Below are 19,134 nucleotides of genomic sequence, written 5' to 3'. Positions count from 1 at the left end.
TTCAATTCAAATCATCTCATTAGAAAATACTCTAAATCATAAGCATACACAATTGTTTTGTGAAATAAAATCAGACCAATGTTTAAGATTTCAAAATCAATGTTCAAGATTACAAAGTCAAAGAAAAACACCAAACCAAATACCAATGCTCTAAAGATCATGAAAGAATTGAAATTTTGGCTAGCTTAACTTGTTTTCTGTAGAAGCTCTAGAATGGCATCAGCCTCAACATCTAATGGCTCATCGATTTCTTCATTCTCTGAGTCCTTGCCATTATCATTTTGTAGAGTAGAGACCAAACCTGCCCACCTTTTAAGCTCATCATCTTCATCTATTGTAGAATGGCAAAGAGATTCTAGCTCAGTCATTTGCTCATTGGTACAAGCAACTGAGATCACCTTTCGTTGTTGTAGAAAATATGTCCACTACCTTATCATCCTCTTTGAGACAAATACACTTGATGGTGTGCCGAAAAAAAAAAATCTTTGGCGGTAGTCATAGCATCAAACTCTTCATTGTCATCAATGCCTAGAGTAGACATTGGTTGAAAGAGAGACTCCTTGAGACTAGAGTGATTGGCGAATTTCTCTTCTTGAATAAAGAAAGCCCAAACTCCAAAAATCACTTCACAAAGAGCAGTGGGTTGGACGGCCCCTGATGCTATTAAAGAGCCAAGAGGCAAAGCATACAACTCATACCATTTTGCTTTTTCAGAGATTGCCTTCTTAAGAGAAGCAGCATGTTGGTACTTGACTAGACCAACAATAACAAATTTTGATGGTTGATGTGCTATCCTACAAACTCCATCAATAACCTTTCCAAATTGATCAGCACTCCAACCACTAGATATAGTGCCCTTGTGTGTTGTGTCTATGATACATACACCAACACGCACTGTAGAATTATTCTCACCTTGGAGAAACTCAATGCCTTCTAGATTCTTCCCCACGCACTTTATGGTCCATGGCAAGATGAATTGTAATCTACATGAACCATTCTTTTGTGCAATGATCCATTGCACATATATCCCTTGGTAACTTCTGGAATTGTTGGGGTCTCCTTTGTTTTTTGAAGCCTAAGATGTAGCCATTGGGTGCAACTGATAAAGAGAGATTTGTAGATCTCATTTGTAATGTTATAATGAGATCTACATTCCTCCCATGAAGTAATGGCTTCTACTAGATCAAGCTCTTTGAATAACTTGAACATCTCAGCCAAAAACACCTTCGTTTGTTTTATGTTTGTTGCATGTGTAGAGAGGTTGATCATGTCCGGTTGATGTGGTTGCTTCACCAAGCAAATCTTTTCTTCTTTGAGCTCCTGTTGTAATAGCTTAATATCGTTATCTTCTAAGCCTCGTAAGCATCTAAAAGTAGTTATACTTGGTTGGCGTCCACGTGCAAATGAGTCTTGATGGTTCTCTAGGATGTTTATCCACTCCTCATAGATGTCTTCTGGATACATGACCATGTGGGCTTCTCTATTCGCAAATGAGCTATGGTTAAATGTGATGTTTGCCACAATCACAAAGGCCTACAAGAAACAAAAAGTAATAAGGTTTTATCTACAACTGCAGATTAAGAAAATCAGAAACAAGAAATAGAACTTACATCCCAATATTTTCGACTCTCGTGACCATGGGGAACACCTGCCTTTGGTTTTTTTGGACAAGAATATGCTAGCCACTTTCCATGCCCATGCTTCAAGACCTCCACATAAGGTTGGGTTTTCATTGTTGTCTGTGTCTCTATGTTCTCCATTTTGGAGATTTGCACTGCAATCTCTTTAGGAGCATCTACAACAATCCTTGCAGTTCTGTATTTGTAGAACTCTCTCCTTGAAGCATACTTTGTGCTTTTGTTGCGCAAAAATGCTCTAGCTGCTATTATGGAGTGTTGACCAGAAAGAATCCAGTAGTGGTATGTTGCCAGCATATGGCATAAGGTCGGCTGCATTGGAGACTGGTCTAGAATGCTTTGCAAATTGTCTCAAAAGGAACTTTACATACACACCTGACAATGGCCTACATTTGAAGTGATCAGGTGCAAGATTGCATTGGTCATAAGAGATGAGTTGTGTAAACTGCACCCCAAACTTGAAGTAGTGCTCTATTCCAATGTACCCATCTAGCCCACTCTTCAAAGTCTTCTTAACATCCTTATCAAGATCTTTTTCTTCCGGCTGAACAATTGAGGCTAGCACCTTCACTGAGGCTGAATCTGTAATTACTGCTATTGAAGGAGTTATTAAAGGAGGTTCAGTTAAGCTAGCTTCATCCCTACGTGGAGCCTCTAGAGGTACAAGTGAAAGACTTTCTTGCTCCACATTTTCGGTGCTATTTCTGACTGAGGGCGTCTCACTCTCCTTTAAAGTCTTCTTCTGATTAACTTGACTTGTACCTTCATTTTTTTGCTTCTTACTATTTTGTGCCTTCAAGCTGGCTAAATACTGAATAAATTTCTTGAAGCCTTCAGTAAACATGTCCATGAGATTCTCGCTGGGAGTATCTTCTCTGATTTCTATCCACCCTGCCTTTATCATTGTCTCTCCATCACTGCTATCTTTCAGCAACTCCCAAGCAAAGGCCATGGGCTCTAGCAAGTAACAATCACTGTTTTGTACTTTCACACCAAGACATGGGGACATGTCAAGATCTAAGAAATCTTTATTTATCTCCTTGACAATTCCACAATCTTTGAAGGGAGATTGCTCTTTATCTCTAAAGAACAAGTGGACTCTCTCATCAGATTTACCACTTGGTAAGTGAAAATCTAGATACCATGGGCTTGGAGTGGAGCCTGTTGCATCAACTGACTTTGGCATTCTTTTCTTTGAAGAGGATTGAGCCATATCTCTGAAAACATAACAATATAACATTATTTGTATTTATGTTTGATTTGAATATGATTGAGCCAAGTTTATGTAAACTTAACAGCATAACATTAATTTGTTATAAATGGCTCTAGTGCTACATGGCTGGCCTAGGTGCCCAATTAGAGTCTCTATATTAAATGCTACTGGTCAAATAGAAAACTACCTCACATTATCTAGCCATGCTTGATCTATGAACATTGTACATTGCCACCCTATGGCCCTTAGGCCACAAGGTCTCCAGATGGGACATATGACACCTTGTGATCCTATGGCCCTAGGGCCATAGGATCTCCAAAAGGAGCTTATGGAACCCTATGGACCTTGAGATTGTACATCGGCACCCTATGGCCCTTGGGCCACAGGGTCTTCAAAAGGAACATAGGGCACCCTGTGACCCTAAGTCTATAGAGTCTCACATCATACTTGAGGGCATCCTAGGGCCCAAGGGTGGCCATAAAAAACATAGGGAACCCCATGGTGCACATTAACAGGCAACATGGCAGCCCTTACGGCCCTAGGGCCATAGAATCTCCAAACGGAACATAGGGAACTCTATGGCCATATAGATCTCTAGATGGGACATAGGGCACCCTGTGATCCTATGGTAGTAGGGCCATAGGATCTTCAGAAGGAACATAGGGAAACATATGGCCCTTATATTTTTTATTCCTAACCTATGGTCTTGGGCCACAACCCTTGGGACATAAGCTCTCTAGATGGGACACAAGGTAGCATGTGATCCTATGGCCCTAGGGCCAAAAGATCTCGAAAAGGAACATAGGGAACAATATGGCGCTTGAGATTGTACATTTCTCCCCTATTTCCCTTGGGCCACAAGGTCTCTAGATGGACATAAGGCACCCTTTGATCCTATGGCCATAGGTTCCTTATGTTTGTTTTGGAGATCCTATGGCCCTAGGGCGATTTGATCTCCAAAAGGAACATAAGGAACCATATGGCCCTTGAGAATGTACATTCCCACCCTATGGCCCTTCGGCCACAAGGTCTATAGATGGGACATAGGGCATTCTTTGATCCTATGGCCCTAGGTTTCTTATGTTTCTTCTGGAGATCCTATGGACCTAGTGCCATAGGATCCCCATAAGGAACATAGAGAACCCTATGGCCTTTGAGATTGTACAGTGCCACCCTATGACCCATGGGCGATAAGCTCTCTAGATTGGACAGAAGGCACCCTGTGATCCTATGGCACTAGGGCCATAAGATCGCCAAAAGGAACATAGGGAACAATATGGCCCTTGAGATTTTACCTTTCCCCCCTATGTGGGACATAAGGCACCCTTTGATCCTATGGCCATAGGTTTCTTATGTTCCTTTTGAAGATCCTATGGCCCTAGGGCCATAGGATCCCCATAAGGAAGATAGAGAACCATATGGCCCTTGAGATTGTACATTACCACCCTATGGAAGATGGGCCACAAGGTCTCTAGATGGGACATAGGGCATTGTTTGATCCTATGGACCTAGGGCGATTGGATCTCCAAAAGGAACATAGGAAACCATATGGCCCTTGAGATTGTATATTCCCACCCTATGGACCTTGGGCCACAAGGTCTCTAGATGGGACATAGGGCATTATTTGATCCTATGGCCATAGGTTCCTTATGTTCCTTCTGGGGATCCTATGGCCCTAGGGCAATTGGATCTCCAAAAGGAACATAGGGAACCATATGGCCCTTGAGATTTTACATACAAGTAACATAGAGAACCCTATGGCCTATGAGATTGTACACTGCCACCCTATGGCCCTTGGGCCATAAGCTCTCTAGATGAGACACAATGCACCCTGTGATCCTATGGCCCTAGGGCCATAAGATCTCAGAAACGAACATAGGGAACAATGTGGCCCTTGAGATTGTACCTTTCCCCCCTATGGCCCTTGGGCCACAAGGTCTATAGATGGGACAAAAGGCACCCTTTGGTTCTCTGGCCATACGTTCCTCATGTTTGTTTTGGAGATCCTATGGCCCTAGGGCCATTGGATCTCCAGAAGGAACATAGGGAACCATATGGCCCTTGAGATTGTACATTCCCACCCTATGGCCCTTGGGCCACAAGGTCTGTACATGGGACATAGGGCATTCTTTCATCCTATGGCTCTAGGTTTTGCTCTCTAGATGGGACACAAGACACCCTGTGATCCTATGGCCCTAGGTCCATAAGATCTCGAAAACGAACATAGGGAAGAATATGACCCTTGATCTTGTACCTTTTCCCCTTATGTCCCTTGGGCCACAAGGTGTCTAGTTGCGACATAATGCAGTCTTTGATCCTCTGGCCATAGGTTCCTTATGTTTTTTTTGGAGATCCTATGGCCCTAGGGCCATTGGATCTCCAAAAGGAACATAGGGAACCATATTTCCTTTGAGATTGTACATTCCTACCCTATGGCCCTTGGGCCACAAGGTTTGTAGATGGAACATAGGGCATTCTTTCATCCTATGCACCTAGGTTCCTTATGTTCCTTTTGGAGATCCTTTGGCCCTAGGGCCATAGGATCCCCATAAGGAACATGCCCTTGAGATTGTACATTCCCACCCTATGGCCCTTGGGAACCTAGGGACATAGGATCCCCATAAGGAACAAGGCACCCTGTGATCCTATGGCCCTAGGGCCATAAGATCTCAAAAAGGAACATAGGGAACAATATGGCCATAGGTTCTTTATGTTTGTTTTGGAGATCCTATGGCCTTAGGGCCATTGGATCTCCAAAAGGAACATATGGAACCATATGTACCTTGAGATTGTACATTCTCACCCTATGGTCTTTGGGCGACAGGGTCTGTCGATGAAACATAGGGCATTCTTTCATCCTATGGACCTAGGTTTCTTATGTTCCTTTTGGAGATCCTATGGCCCTAGGGCCATAGGATCCCCATAAGGAACATAGAGGCCCTTGAGATTGTACATTCCCACCCTATGGCCCTTGGGAACCTAGGGCCATTGGGTCGCCAAAAGGAACATAGGGAACCATATGGCCCTTGAGATTGTACATTCCCACCCTATGGTCCTTGGGACACAAGGTCTGTAGGTGGGACATAGGGCATTCTTTGATCCTATGGACCTAGGTTCTTTTGGAGATCCTATGGCCCTAGGGCAATAAGATCCCCATAAGGAACATAGAGATCCATATGGCCCTTGAGATTGTACAGTGTCACCCTATGGCCCTTGGACCATAATCTCTTTAGATGGGACACAAGCGACCCTGTGATCCTATGGCCCTAGGGCCATAAGATCTCGAAAAGGAACATAGGGACCAATATTTCCCTTGAGATTTTACCTTACCTCCCTATGGCCCTTGGGCCACAAGGTCTCTAAATGGGACATAAGGCACCCTTTGATCCTATGGCCATAGATTTCTTATGTTTGTTTTGGAGATCCTATGGCCCTAGGGCCATTGGATCTCCAAAAGGAACATAGGGAACCGTATGGACCTTGAGATTGTACATTCCCACCCTATGGCCCTTGGGCCACAAGGTCTCTAGATGGGACATAGGGCATTATTTGATCCTAGATCCCTAGGTTCCTTATGTTCATTTTGGTGATCCTATGGCCCTAGGGCCATTGGATCTCCAAAAGCAACATAGGGAACCATATGGACCTTGAGATTGTACATTCCCACCCTATGGCCCTTGGGCCACAAGGTCTGTAGATGGGACATAGGGCATTCTTTGATCCTATGGCCCTAGGTTCCTTATGTTCCTTTTGGAGATCCTATAGCCTTAGTGCCATACAATCCCCATAAGGAACATAGAGAATTCTATGGCCTTTGAGATTGCACAGTGCCACGTTATGGCCCTTGGGCCATAAGCTCTCTAGATGGGACACAAGGCACGCTGTTATCCTATGGCCTAGGGCCATATGTTCCTTTTGGAGATCCTATGAGCCTAGGGCTATAGGATTTTCAAAAGAATTATATGGAACCCTATGGCCCTTAAGATTGTACATTCCTACCCTATGGCCTTTGGGCCACAAGGTCTGTAGATGGGACATATGGCAGGCACCCTTTGATCCTATGGACCTAGGTTCCTTATGTTTCTTTTGGAGATCCTATGGCCCTAGTGCCATAGGATCTCCAAAAGGAACAGAGGGAATCCTATGGCCCTTGAGATTGTACATTCCCACCCTATGGCCCTTAGGCCACAAGGTCTCCATATGGGACATGGAGCACCCTTTGATCCTATGGCTCTAGGTTCCTTATGTTCCTTTTGGAGATGTTATGGCCCTAGGGCCATAGGATCTCTAAAAGGAACATACAAAACCCTATGGAACTTGGAATTGTACATTTCTACCCTATGGCCCTTGGGCCACAAGATCTGTAGATGGGACACCCTAAACCCTGTGATCCTATGGCAGTAGGGCCATATGTTCCTTTTGGAGATCTTATGGCCCTAGGGCCATAGGATCTTCAAAAGGAACATAGAGAACCCTATGGCCCTTGAGATTGTACAATCCTACCCTATGGCCCTTGGGCCACAAGTTCTGAAGATGGGACATATAGCACCCTTTGATCCTATGGCCCTAGGTTCCTTATGTTCCTTTTGGAGATCCTATGGATCTAATACCATAGGATCTCCAAAAGGAACATAGGGAACCCTATGGCCCTTGAGATTGTATATTCCTACCCTATCACCCTTGGGCCACAAGGTCTCTAGATGGAACATAGGGCACCCTTTGACCCTATGGCACTTAGGCCACAAAGGTCTCCAGATGGGAGATAGGACACCTTGTGATCCTATGGCCCTAGGGCCATAGGATCTCCAAATGGAACTTATGGTATCCTATCGCCCTTGAGATTGTACATTGGCACCCTATGGACACAAGGAATTAAGATGAGATATAGGGCATCCTTTGATCATATGGCCCTAGGGCCATATGTTCCTTTTGGGGATCATATGGCCGTAGTGCCATAGAATCTCTAAATGGACCATAGAGAAGCCTATGGATCTTGAGATTGTACATCGCCATCCTATGGACCTTGGGCCACAGGGTTTTCAAAAGGAACATAGGGCACCCTGTGACCCTAAGTCCATAGGGTCTCACATCATATTGGAGGGCATTCTAGGGCCCAAGGGTGGCCATAACGAGCATAGGGAACCCCATGGTGCACATTAACGGGCAACATGGCAGCCCCATGCCCCTAGGGCCCTAGGGCCATAAGATCTCCAAAAGGAACATAGGGAACACTATGTCCCTTGAGATTGCACATTGCCACCCTATGACCCTCGGGCCACAAGATCTCCAGATGGGACATAGGGCAACTTGTGGTCCTATGGCCCTAGGAAACCATATTGTTCCTTTTAGAGATCTAGTGGCCCTATTGTTCCTTTTGGACATAGATCACCATGTGATCCTATGGCCCTAGGGCCATAGGATCTTCAATAGGAACATAGGGAACCCTATGACCCTTGAGATTGTACATTGGCACCCTATGGCCAGATGGGACATTGGTCACCCTATAGTACGATGTGAGACCACCCTATGGCCTTATGGTCATAGGGTGACTTAGGGCCATATGTTACTCTTTAGTATGAGGTGAAACCATATGGCCTTATGGCCATAGAGTGCCCTAGGGACATAGGTTACCCTCTAGTATGAGATGAGATCCTATGGCCTCTAGTATGAAGTGACACCCTATGGCCTTATGGCCATATTGTGCCCTGGGGCCATATGATTCCCTCTATTTTGATGTGAGACCCTATGGCCATAAGGCCATAGGGTGTCCTTTGTAGCCACACCCTGTCTGCCCTTCTAAAGATTCTATGTGTAGTTTTATTTTAGTGACCCAGGGCCATAGGGTTCTCTCTATGCCATCGAGGGCTGAAGGCCGTAGGGTCCCCTCTATGCTAGTAAGATCCTATGGCCCCAAGGCCACAAGTTGCCCTCATTCTTTCAAAAAAAACCCTCTATGCTCTATGCTCTATATTAGGAACCTATGGCCTTCAGGCCATAGGGTCCCATGTATGCCATAGAGAGCTATATTTGTCAATAAAAAACACTATTTTCTCTATATTGGCACCATGTGGCTTGAAGGCCATAGGGTCCCCTCTATTCTAGTAAGAGTCTCTCCATGCTCTATATTGGCACCCTTTTGCCTAAAGTCCATAGGGTCCGCTCTATGCTAGTAAGAACGGATCTATGCTCTATATGGAACCCTGTATGCTAGAAACCACTATGAGGGTTTTTTGGCAACCTATGGCCATACGATACTCTCTTTATGGCCATAGGGTTTGTTGAATACTAAGGAACACTCTCCATGGTCTATATCTGGGCATCTAATGGCGGTTGTGCCATTTGCTAATAAGAAACCACCATTTCTCTAGGTTTTTCTTCTATTGTTTTACGACAACAAGGTGCCATGCTCCATGGCAATAATTTAAAAAAACCTAAATGCTCTACATTGACACCCTATGGCGCAGGGCCCAGGTGTGATCTATGCTACCCTAAACCCCTCTATGCTCTACGTTGACACCCTATGGCCCCAGGGCCACAAGGTGCTCTCTCTCTCTCTCTCTCTCTCTCTCTCTCTCTCTCTCTCTCTCGGATTTAAATTGTTAATTTGGCCTTATTATCAGTCCTCCCTCTCTCTCAGCTTCCTCTCCTCTGTTTGTCTCTCTTACTCTCCTTTCTCTCTCACTCCAAAAAACTATTTATCTCCCTCTTCTCATCTCTCCCCATTCATAAAGGGCTTCAATATCTACCGGTGGCATCGTCATTCACGCACCCCCTACCACATCTCCTCTTTCTAGGACCTATCTCACACCAACAGAAAGGTTAGTTCTTTTCTGTTTTACTGTTTTAATGTTTTACAGTTTTACTATTTTACAATTTTACTATTTTACATTTTTAATGTTTTACAGTTTTACTATTTTACAGTTTTACTGTTTTACAGTTTTACAGTTTTACTATTTTTTTATAGTGAGTGAGTGGACAAGGCCTCAATTTGTCTTTACTTTGAGGACCCTAAAAAAGTGAGCTTGATTAGCCCCTCTAGATAGAGGAAGGTTTCTCAAGATAATATTATGTCCTTCCTCACCTCGTTGAGATCCTGTTCAATCAATTCCAAACTTAGCTTCTAAACGCTTTCTATGATCAACTTCAGAAGCTGACCCTTCGTATTTTTTAGCGGTTTAAAACTCCACTTCTAGAATGAGCTCCTTCAGGCACTCCTCTAGGTATTTCTTCCTTCAAGGGGCCTGCAATTTTGATTTCTTTTTAAATATTCTTAAAAAAGATATCTCAGGACCTAGGACTTACGGAATCCACATCTTTACAAAGCTCTCTTGTCGCTTTCAAGGTGAGGCTTTTGAAAAGAGGGTCTCTAAAAAGGTGAGCATCTGTCGTAGGTAACTTCTTGGACACTTGGGGGAGTATCCTTCTCCTTTGTTGAATTGTATTAACAAAACCAAGAAATTACAAATTTAAGTCATTCTTGTGCCAACCTGAAATGGGAGCCACCCATGACACTTAGCATGACTCATTCAAGGGTTGTCTCTACTAAACAATGATCAACTCTCCTAATAGATGATTCCCTTTTGTTCCTCAAAGCTTGCCCTTAATAGAAAAATGTCCTAATAGGTTTGCTAGCGTGTCAAATTGTGTATAACGTTGATAGGCAAAGAGAAGACTTTACTTGCAAAGAAGATGTATAATGGGTTGTAGCTAAGCATGTGTCAAGAATCTTCTTTCTAGAACACTTTGACAAACTGCTTTCTTTGGAGTACAAAATTTGGTCATCTTGTGTTGTCATCAGCATGGCCTGGCATAAACGTAACTAGGACAGTTTCACATGTAATCTTAATAGAGACAGAGTGCATGTCAGCAAATTTGTCCGCTTCTTCACTATACGTATGGGGCCCTCTCATTGTCTTCCTCTCATAGGCAAGGGTAGTCTCCAATTCTACCAAAAATGACATAGTTGAGTAAAGCTGAGCAATGTTGATGAGGCAAGAGTAGCACCACACTTGCAAATGGGCTCTAACAGGAATATGTCATATTAATATCTTTAGACAATAAGATGATTTTTAGAGGATAATGTGTTAAACTGATAAGGTTTGTCTCTCATGTGTTTTTGTTATTTATGCTAGTTTCTATGTTAAAAGAGCTGAAAATTAATTGAAAATAGCTCTATTGATATCTATCAACCATCCAACACGTCCTTGTTAATGTCTTATTTTTTTCATAAAGGCGTGCTGAACTATGTTAAGAAAAGCGGACAGTAGAAGTCTAAAGAACACCTACCACTTTGAAAGAAGACACCAATTATTGGCTTGTTAAAACAATCCATAGAGGAGGAGGATGAAAGATCGTTCATTTCTTATTGATAGACGTGTGTCTCTCAAATGAATCTTAGAAGTATTAAAGAGTCAAGGCCAAAAGCAATCGTTTTTGTGTCTATATTCATATAATTTTTTTGTGTTTTAATATTAAATTGTATTATCTAGTTTTAAAATGTAGCTTTTATTGGCTTGCTTAAAATAAAATACATTGATTGAAAGATATCTTCAAGATTCTTTTTGTCCCTCTTCTCACTTCTCTACCTCTAAATTTGTTCGTGCATCTTCTCGTTACCCCTACTTCAATAAAAGATAACATGTGCACATTTGTCATCAGCATTTTGAAACAAAATAAAGTAAAAAGACACATTAAAAATTTAAATATTTTACTTTTATAAAAATAGATAAGTATATAATTATAATAAAACAATTTAGTGAAATGATTTTTTCTGAAATCCTTAAATGAAAGGACCGTTTATCAATATCTCAAAAAGTGTTTGAGAAAGTATTTTTGCCTAACCGCCGAGTCTCTTCCTTATACAAGTGCAAATTGAAAATACTAGTAGAAATTCCAAATTTGCAAGATGTTTGAACTAGTTTCTAGTATATTTTATCATTTTTTTTTTCCTTTACCATTCTTTGCAATGGGTTAATCTTGATTCTCAACCGGCTTAAGGCTAAGCTTAGGCACACCTTTGTTGGACATTGACATCATATCATGAGATCAAACTCCTATGATTATATTATTTATCTCTAGAGAGTCTTTTTCAAGCATGCCAAAAAGAGTAAATGTAGCTTTGGAGAATAGCTTTCTGTTCACAAAACTTTAGAGCCCCTTAGGGACACTTGTCTTACAAAGAAAATTGAACAACCTTCACCCTTTGGGGACTAAGGCCTTTAGCATGCCAAAAATTGTTTGACCTTAGTAGAAGACATACACATAAATAAGCACACTATCTCTACATATTTTCAAAACAAATGAATTTAATTTTTATTTTTATTTTTTACTTTTTTTTAAAGAGCATGTTTTCCTTTTTTTCTTAGATGTAGAGTTATTAAAGTTTAAACAAAAGCACAAGACATCTTTTAAATTTTTATTTTTAATTTTTTGATAGTACGAGCATTCCCGTTCGTGTTGATACAAAGGACGTTCATGAGCAACTAGCTACTTTAGAAAGAACCTAATATGTTCTAACATAGAACCTATGCTATTTCATAAGGACCCATGCTATTGCACACAGTCAAGCTTTTATTACTTCACTTTTCAAAGTTGGTTGGCTCCATGAAACTTTTACATCAATCATTCCAACAAAAGCCACTCAAGTCCATATGTCAAACAAGAGAATCAAGAGATGATAAAGATCCTAGAAAAGTTGATTCCTTGTGATGACATCATCATGAGGGTATAGTGAGTCATTCACATTTTCTTGAGAGTATGTAGATCATTAACTTGGACATGGCATCATCACATTTTAGCTAAATATTTAATTAGCTAAAAGCCTAGTGTGACACACTCTTATCATCATTGCAAATTACATTTTATCTAATTATTTAATTAGGGTTTAATTGATTCCTAACTTAGCCTAGTCTTCTTTGTTGAATCTATCATGGTTGATAATTAAACCCTCTATAACCTTAGAATAAATTTAGATTACTTTTTTGCAAGTCCTCCTCCTAAAGGGCTCCTAAATGAAGGGACTATTAACAAACTAGAATGTCTTTTCTGCTTAAGCCAGATGGTGTTGGTCTTGCTATCCTTAATTTTAACACTATGGCCCATAAGGGCTTTATCCTTGGTGGCAACCCCAAGGGTCAAGACAGTCTTGGCTTTTCGTTGTTGCTTATGGTCTCAGGGTGGCTCCCTTTGCCAGCCAATGTATGGTCTAGGGTTGGATGCCATGGCTCGGTTGGAGCATGCATGGCTTTCATTACAACTTTCATTACAGCTTTTTGTTGTTGCTTATGGTCTCATGGTGGCTCCCTTTGCCAGCCAATGTATGTTCTAGGGTAGAATTCCAACCAATCTCTGCATTGAAACCCCACATTTTGACTCCTTGAGCCAGAATTTCCTCAAGAAACTCCTCATACTAAATGTTGGCCTAGAGAAAAACACCATAAATACTAGAGGGACACATCTGGAACATGGTCCACATCTCTAACTCGATAAAAACCCCATACACGGCATGCAGCAATGGATAGGGATGTTAGCAATATTAGCCTGTGCATAGTTTTTTTCATACTCATATGGTAAATTTACCACACTTTCATACTCAAACATTATTTGGTGTACAATATGTGTAAGATATGATCAAACATATTTACCATGCTTTCTGTCTACGACAAATTGAAATTTAGACTCAACAATAGCCAAAGAGGAGCGCAAGTTTCTCAAGGGAGTGTTCAAGCTGCAAATAATACTTCAAGGTCACAAGAAGCATGTTCTTTTGTTCTCGATCAGGTACAATCCATATTAAGCTAAACAAGAGGTCAACTCAGATTGTACAGAATCTTTTAGACTCTTTAAGTCCTTTTTTAGCACCGGTTGGCCTCAAGAAGTTGGACACATTACACTGACCTTACAGCATAGTCAACCTCAAGTACGGTATCCGACATATAGAAAGTCTTGAGGATCTAAATCATACTATACTCCAAAGTCTGATAACCGTATGCATCCCCCATATGGTTGCCATAAGGAAAAGTGTAGTGATTGTCTCATCTAAGGGCTATGGAGTGCCTGAGAAACCAAGAAAATGCAGCGAGTATCGTACATGAGAAAACAAGGTAGGGGATAGGGCAGAGAGAGCATACCTGAGAGCCTAGCATGACAGTGTCCTTGTCCAGAAACAGTGTAAGATGACTAATCAGCTTGAAGCTTTTCGTCAGCCATCATCCCGCAAGAACAAAGAGTTGTGCACCCCCCTTATCCTCAAAAGAGTTGAGGTAAAAGATGGCATTTGTAAACGTATGAGTATTAATGGTAACTCCATCACTAACTGCACCGAATTTGGTGATGGTGACGCTATGAGGCCTTGCATTTCCGCCCAGCTCACTAATGCACATATCAGTAGTTATGTCACTACGGATTCTCGAAAAGCTTGTTGTGACCTCGAATATGTGCAGGCGGGCAAAGGAACTAGTGGTGGCCCCAAAGAGAAGTAAAATCTAGGCAAGGGAACCCCCACCAACACCCTACAGTGCAGCATTTCGAAGCTTGAGTCTCATGAGGCAATGCCTCTAGGTAAAAGACATACAAAGAATTAAATGCAAATTCTCTGGCATATCTTCAGACATCAAACCAGCACAGGTGACATGCATCATTCCCAAAGGTCTGTATAACTAAATGCAATTATGTAGACAATATAACACCAGAGTCTATGTTAAATTGTATGATAGATGACATGACCTTCACTTGCCTTAGAGCCTCTTAATATTTTAGACTGAATGTTTTAACACCTCCACCAGTAGTTTGTTATTTGTCTTTGGTTGCATAACAACAGAAACTTCATCTTGAGCTGGACAGTTGTATGTTCAGCCAGATATAGGAGCTGCATGCAGTCAAGGGTGGGGCGAATCATTGGCCCAAAACAGCAGTATTTGCAACTCAAAGATTCATTAAAAGGTGTATACTATAAACCACTATTAGGCTGTTTCGGAGATGCACCTCCTTTTCAGAGTAAGAAAACCATCCTAAAAACTTTTCAAGTTCAGCCATCTGAATTTTGAAGCTAATTGATTAATTTTATACACCCTAACAAGTTCAAAATGAAGCACAAGTACACACCACAGTACATCATTGCAAAACTAACAGGTGAAAGGCATTTCTCTAGGAACACAAACATTCAAGAAGACTAATGTATTTAAGGCCTATTTAAGGTAGCTTTGGTTTAAGGACATTACAAAGCATGTACATGTACACAGTAAACTGAGGTCAAAAGTAGTCACCTACAGATATGAGACTGTTAGTGAACCTTGCTTAGAAGACGTATCTGCAAGAATATCCTCCATGGCTCGAACCATGATTCCACGGTCGGCAGCATCTTCCTCCCCAAGCTTGCCAAGGGTGAAAGTTTTACCTATTCCTGTTTGACCATATGCCATGATAGTGCCATTATATCCCTCTAGCACACTCTGCAAGCAAAAAGAAGAGGGATGCCAGGTCTATACAATCAGATAGAGTTTTAAACATAACATACAAAATATCTTGCAAAATAGGCCACTATCACAAGCCAAACCAACATCTAAGCAAATATCTTTAGACACGAAGAACAAGCACCCAAAGACTCTATTTACCTGTCCATAACACTATCTATTGAATAAAATGGGTAAAAAATGGAAGGGGGCAATGAAGGACCTCAACCACAGGCTTTTCCACTACTTCATAGACTCGGTTCTGAGAAGGAGTTTCATTCAGAATCTCATCAAACTGGAAAGTCTCACAGTCCCAATTATTATTCCTCATCTTCATTCGCTTCAGCTGTGACAAGTGCAAAAGACAGATCAATTAAGACAAGGCATTGGCACAATATAGAACCAGTCTTGAGCTAATGCCGGTAAAGTTTCCCATGAAGCAACAAGGTAGGGAATGAGAAGAAGACCTCTGGCATCAACTCCACATAATCAGCAAAATCAGCATCATTTTTTAGCTCCTCAGAGTTCCTGGGCCTAAGTCGCACAAGAACTCTTACTCTTCCTGACACTGAACGTAGACTTGCATGAGTTTAAGATTTAAGAGATGGAAAGGAGGCCCCGAAAGGACATGAAAAAGATATCTTTGAAGAGGAATGTACTACATAAAAATGCAGATTGAACCTAATCAAATCTCATTACTGTACTTTCCTTCTTTCTTTTGGCTCAATGATAATGCAACTTCAGTCATGCAGAATGCATAGTTCGATGATAAAGTAAGTAACAACCTCCCTTGTCAACTTTTCCATTTTGACTTGCTCGACCAATTAATAATTTTTCAAAAAATCGCAGACATGCTGAATGTGGAAAAATTTGTTAATATCTTCACTTCAGGTCGGAGGCCCGTCGGAGGCTCTGAGGAAGGGGAGAGATGCCGCTTTGCAGGGTGCTATTGCCACTGATAGGGCGCAGCAGTACCGCACGCAGACACCAATCACGTGTGGGAGCTTGTAGAGAGCTCAGCCAGGGGGCGGGAGAGGCCTAGCACCTCGTTTGTGAAGGGTCTACGACTCACGGGGGAGAGAATCACCTCGTCCCGCTGATGCCCAAATTCAATGAAGAGCAGACAATGCTCGTAAAAAAACCTAGGTTTACTGTAGTCCCACAATTTTCAAATTTACCACTAGATTTTATCTTTGAAGGTGAAAAAACCCAAAGCCCTACCTGCAAGCATCTCTCCCACTCTCTCACACCATTTTTCTCTTGAATAAAAGGTCTTGAGTTCAGCTCTCCTCGTCGAATAGATCTTTAAGATCTCTAGGGATAGTTTCCTACGACGTTAAAATACTCTTCTTCTTCTTCTTCTTCTTCTTCTTCTTCTTCTTCTTCTCTCTCTCTCTCTCTCTCTCTCTCTCTCTCTCTCTCTCTCTCTCTCTCTCTCTCTCCCCCCCCCCCCCACCCCCGTGATTTGTATGGTATCAGTATAATGAGGGGATACCCCTATTGTATACGATTATGTACAAAATCAAAAAACCCCCCTATTGTACACTCACGTGGTACCGTACAGAAAAACAAAGTGAATCCTTTGGGCTTTAAACCACCAATTAGAGTATGGTGTGCATGATGGTTCCAAAATTACCATCCTTATCTTCTCATTTAACAAATCAATGAGCTTTGGCAAGTGAGCTTTGGGTACCGAAATAGGGCATAAAACTCCATGGCATATGAGGGACAGTAAATATGACCATAGGAGAAAAAACATTTGGATCTGCACATCCAATCTCACTTGGATTAAAATCAAAGGCTTTCCATGATTCCCAAGCATCTCTCAAAAGCATTTGATCTCCTCTTCAATAAGGAAATCCTCCTCTCCAATTTTCAGCTGCTTCAATGTCTCTTCAGTAAACTTATGGCCAATGTGTTTTGGATCTCTCAGTATAGGTTGTCAAGAAGCTTTCTCCATTACTCCATCACTTCCTTTTGAGAGAGGTGTAGCCACCATTCTCACCTTCTTTGCAACATATTTATAATGCTCTTTTACAATGTCAATTCCACTTTGTAGCCTGTATTGCATCATCTCTTCGAGCTTTGACATCGTATCCACATAAGAGACCTCTTCAAAGATCCCTAAATCACATCATTTGGTTCAAGCACATCACATACTTGCAATTCACTTTGAATACCTGACACATATTGCTTTTCCCATTTAAGTAGCTCATTAAAATTCTTGTATGACACCAAACCCTTAGATTTTAGTCCCAAAAGCCCCAAAGATAAACTCTCTCTTTGCGAGAGCTTCCCAACCTCCGTACCAGCATAGTCCTGCTTTATAGTGGCACCCCAAGAAAATCCTGTGAAAACCTCTGTTCTTTGAACTCTTTGGTATCTTTGGCAATGGATGATCACGTAGGCTATCTTTGTTTTTGGCATGTTCACACACAATCAAAAACTACACAGGCCTTTTATTATGCCTTCTTCAGATCCTTGCATAGACTGAGCCATCATCTAACACCTTTGTTCCATGTGCACAGTCGTAATGTAGGGTTGTCCCAGTATGAGTGGATAGGACAAATGCTCCAGTATAAAAAAGTTTTTTTCACCACAGAAATTCCTAGTAGATACCTTAACATTTGCACATGCACCATAAACACCCCCTGGAAGCATATTGGCAACTCAAATCCACCAACCATGATCAACATCAATAGGCCATTTTCCTTTCAAGTGAAAATTCTTTGCCATGAGATTGATTTCTGACCCATGATCCACAAGTGCTAAAGCTAGCTCTTTAGTGTCCCCAAGATTCACAATGGTTTATGTCGTTGCTCTGGCCCAATGATTCCTAGAAGAGTGACTCCTTGGGACAACTTCCTCATCTCCATCATCATTAAAATGAACATGCCTTACCTCAAATATGATTGGATTTGAAACCACCACAACCTTTCACTTTTCATCTTCAAATGCCTCTTCATAAGCATCCAAACTTGACTCAATATGATGGATCATTTGGCTTTTAACCGCATCAGTTTATTGCTCACTTGGTATTTGACATTTCCTCTTGATAATAATCTCCTCATGAAACTCTCACTTGGAAATTCCCAAGATGTCACCTAGCATGAGCTCCACTTTGCTATTGAAAATATGCTCTTCAAAAACCTTCTTTAGATCTGTAGCCAACTCAATGTCTGATTTCAGCTTATAGGAAGGTCCCTTGGGCTTATCCTGCTTTTTATCTTTTGATGCCTCTTCCATTACCACTTTTGGACTAGATTAGGGAACAAGCCCTTCATCTTGCTTACTACTAGATCTTGTTTCTCTTTTTAATGTTCCTACAATATCTTCATCTCTTTTGCGCTTCTCTTCTACTATGGCTTCATTAAATTGAGACCTGGCAATAAATGCATATACTAAAAGTGAATCTATCATATCTGCCCATCTTGTAGTTTCCCTAATGCAATTCCCAATCTGACATAATTTTCCATGAGTCACCTTGCCTACTTATGCAGTCTTCAAATCATAGGGTCACAAATCACCTTTAGTTCTTTCACCTTCATCATATGCATTATTGTATACATACAGCCCATATGTAGTTGCTTTTACCAAAGCAACATGATGATGTATCTCCTCCGCTAACTTCTTCATACCACCCCTCCCAAAATTCAAGCGGAGCGGCTCACCTATTGCTTTGAGATGGATCTTCTTGTCTTTCCAAAAGACCACATTTTTCTTGTAAGCTTCATCAAAATCTTCACAGTCTTTGCATTCATGATCTTTACTATAACATCACATGCAGTGGTCGTCCCATACCTTGCGTGGAGGTCGTTGCCTGGGCTCTGAAGTG

The 19,134-nt window shown here is 41.5% G+C and overlaps 1 pseudogene; it reads right to left on the bottom strand.

Annotated features, from left to right (window-relative positions):
- Window positions 1-13,883: 13,883 nt before the first annotated feature.
- On the bottom strand, window positions 13,884-18,545 carry LOC147419688 (uncharacterized; annotated as a pseudogene).
- Between the last annotated feature and the right edge of the window lie 589 nt (window positions 18,546-19,134).

Source organism: Adiantum capillus-veneris, chromosome 29 (genome assembly GCF_014529385.1).
Source record: "Adiantum capillus-veneris isolate H3 chromosome 29, ASM1452938v2, whole genome shotgun sequence".
Lineage (NCBI taxonomy): Eukaryota > Viridiplantae > Streptophyta > Polypodiopsida > Polypodiales > Pteridaceae > Adiantum > Adiantum capillus-veneris.
The sequence above is the reverse complement of the archived record's forward strand: the minus strand, read 5'-3'. Positions and strand labels throughout refer to the sequence as shown.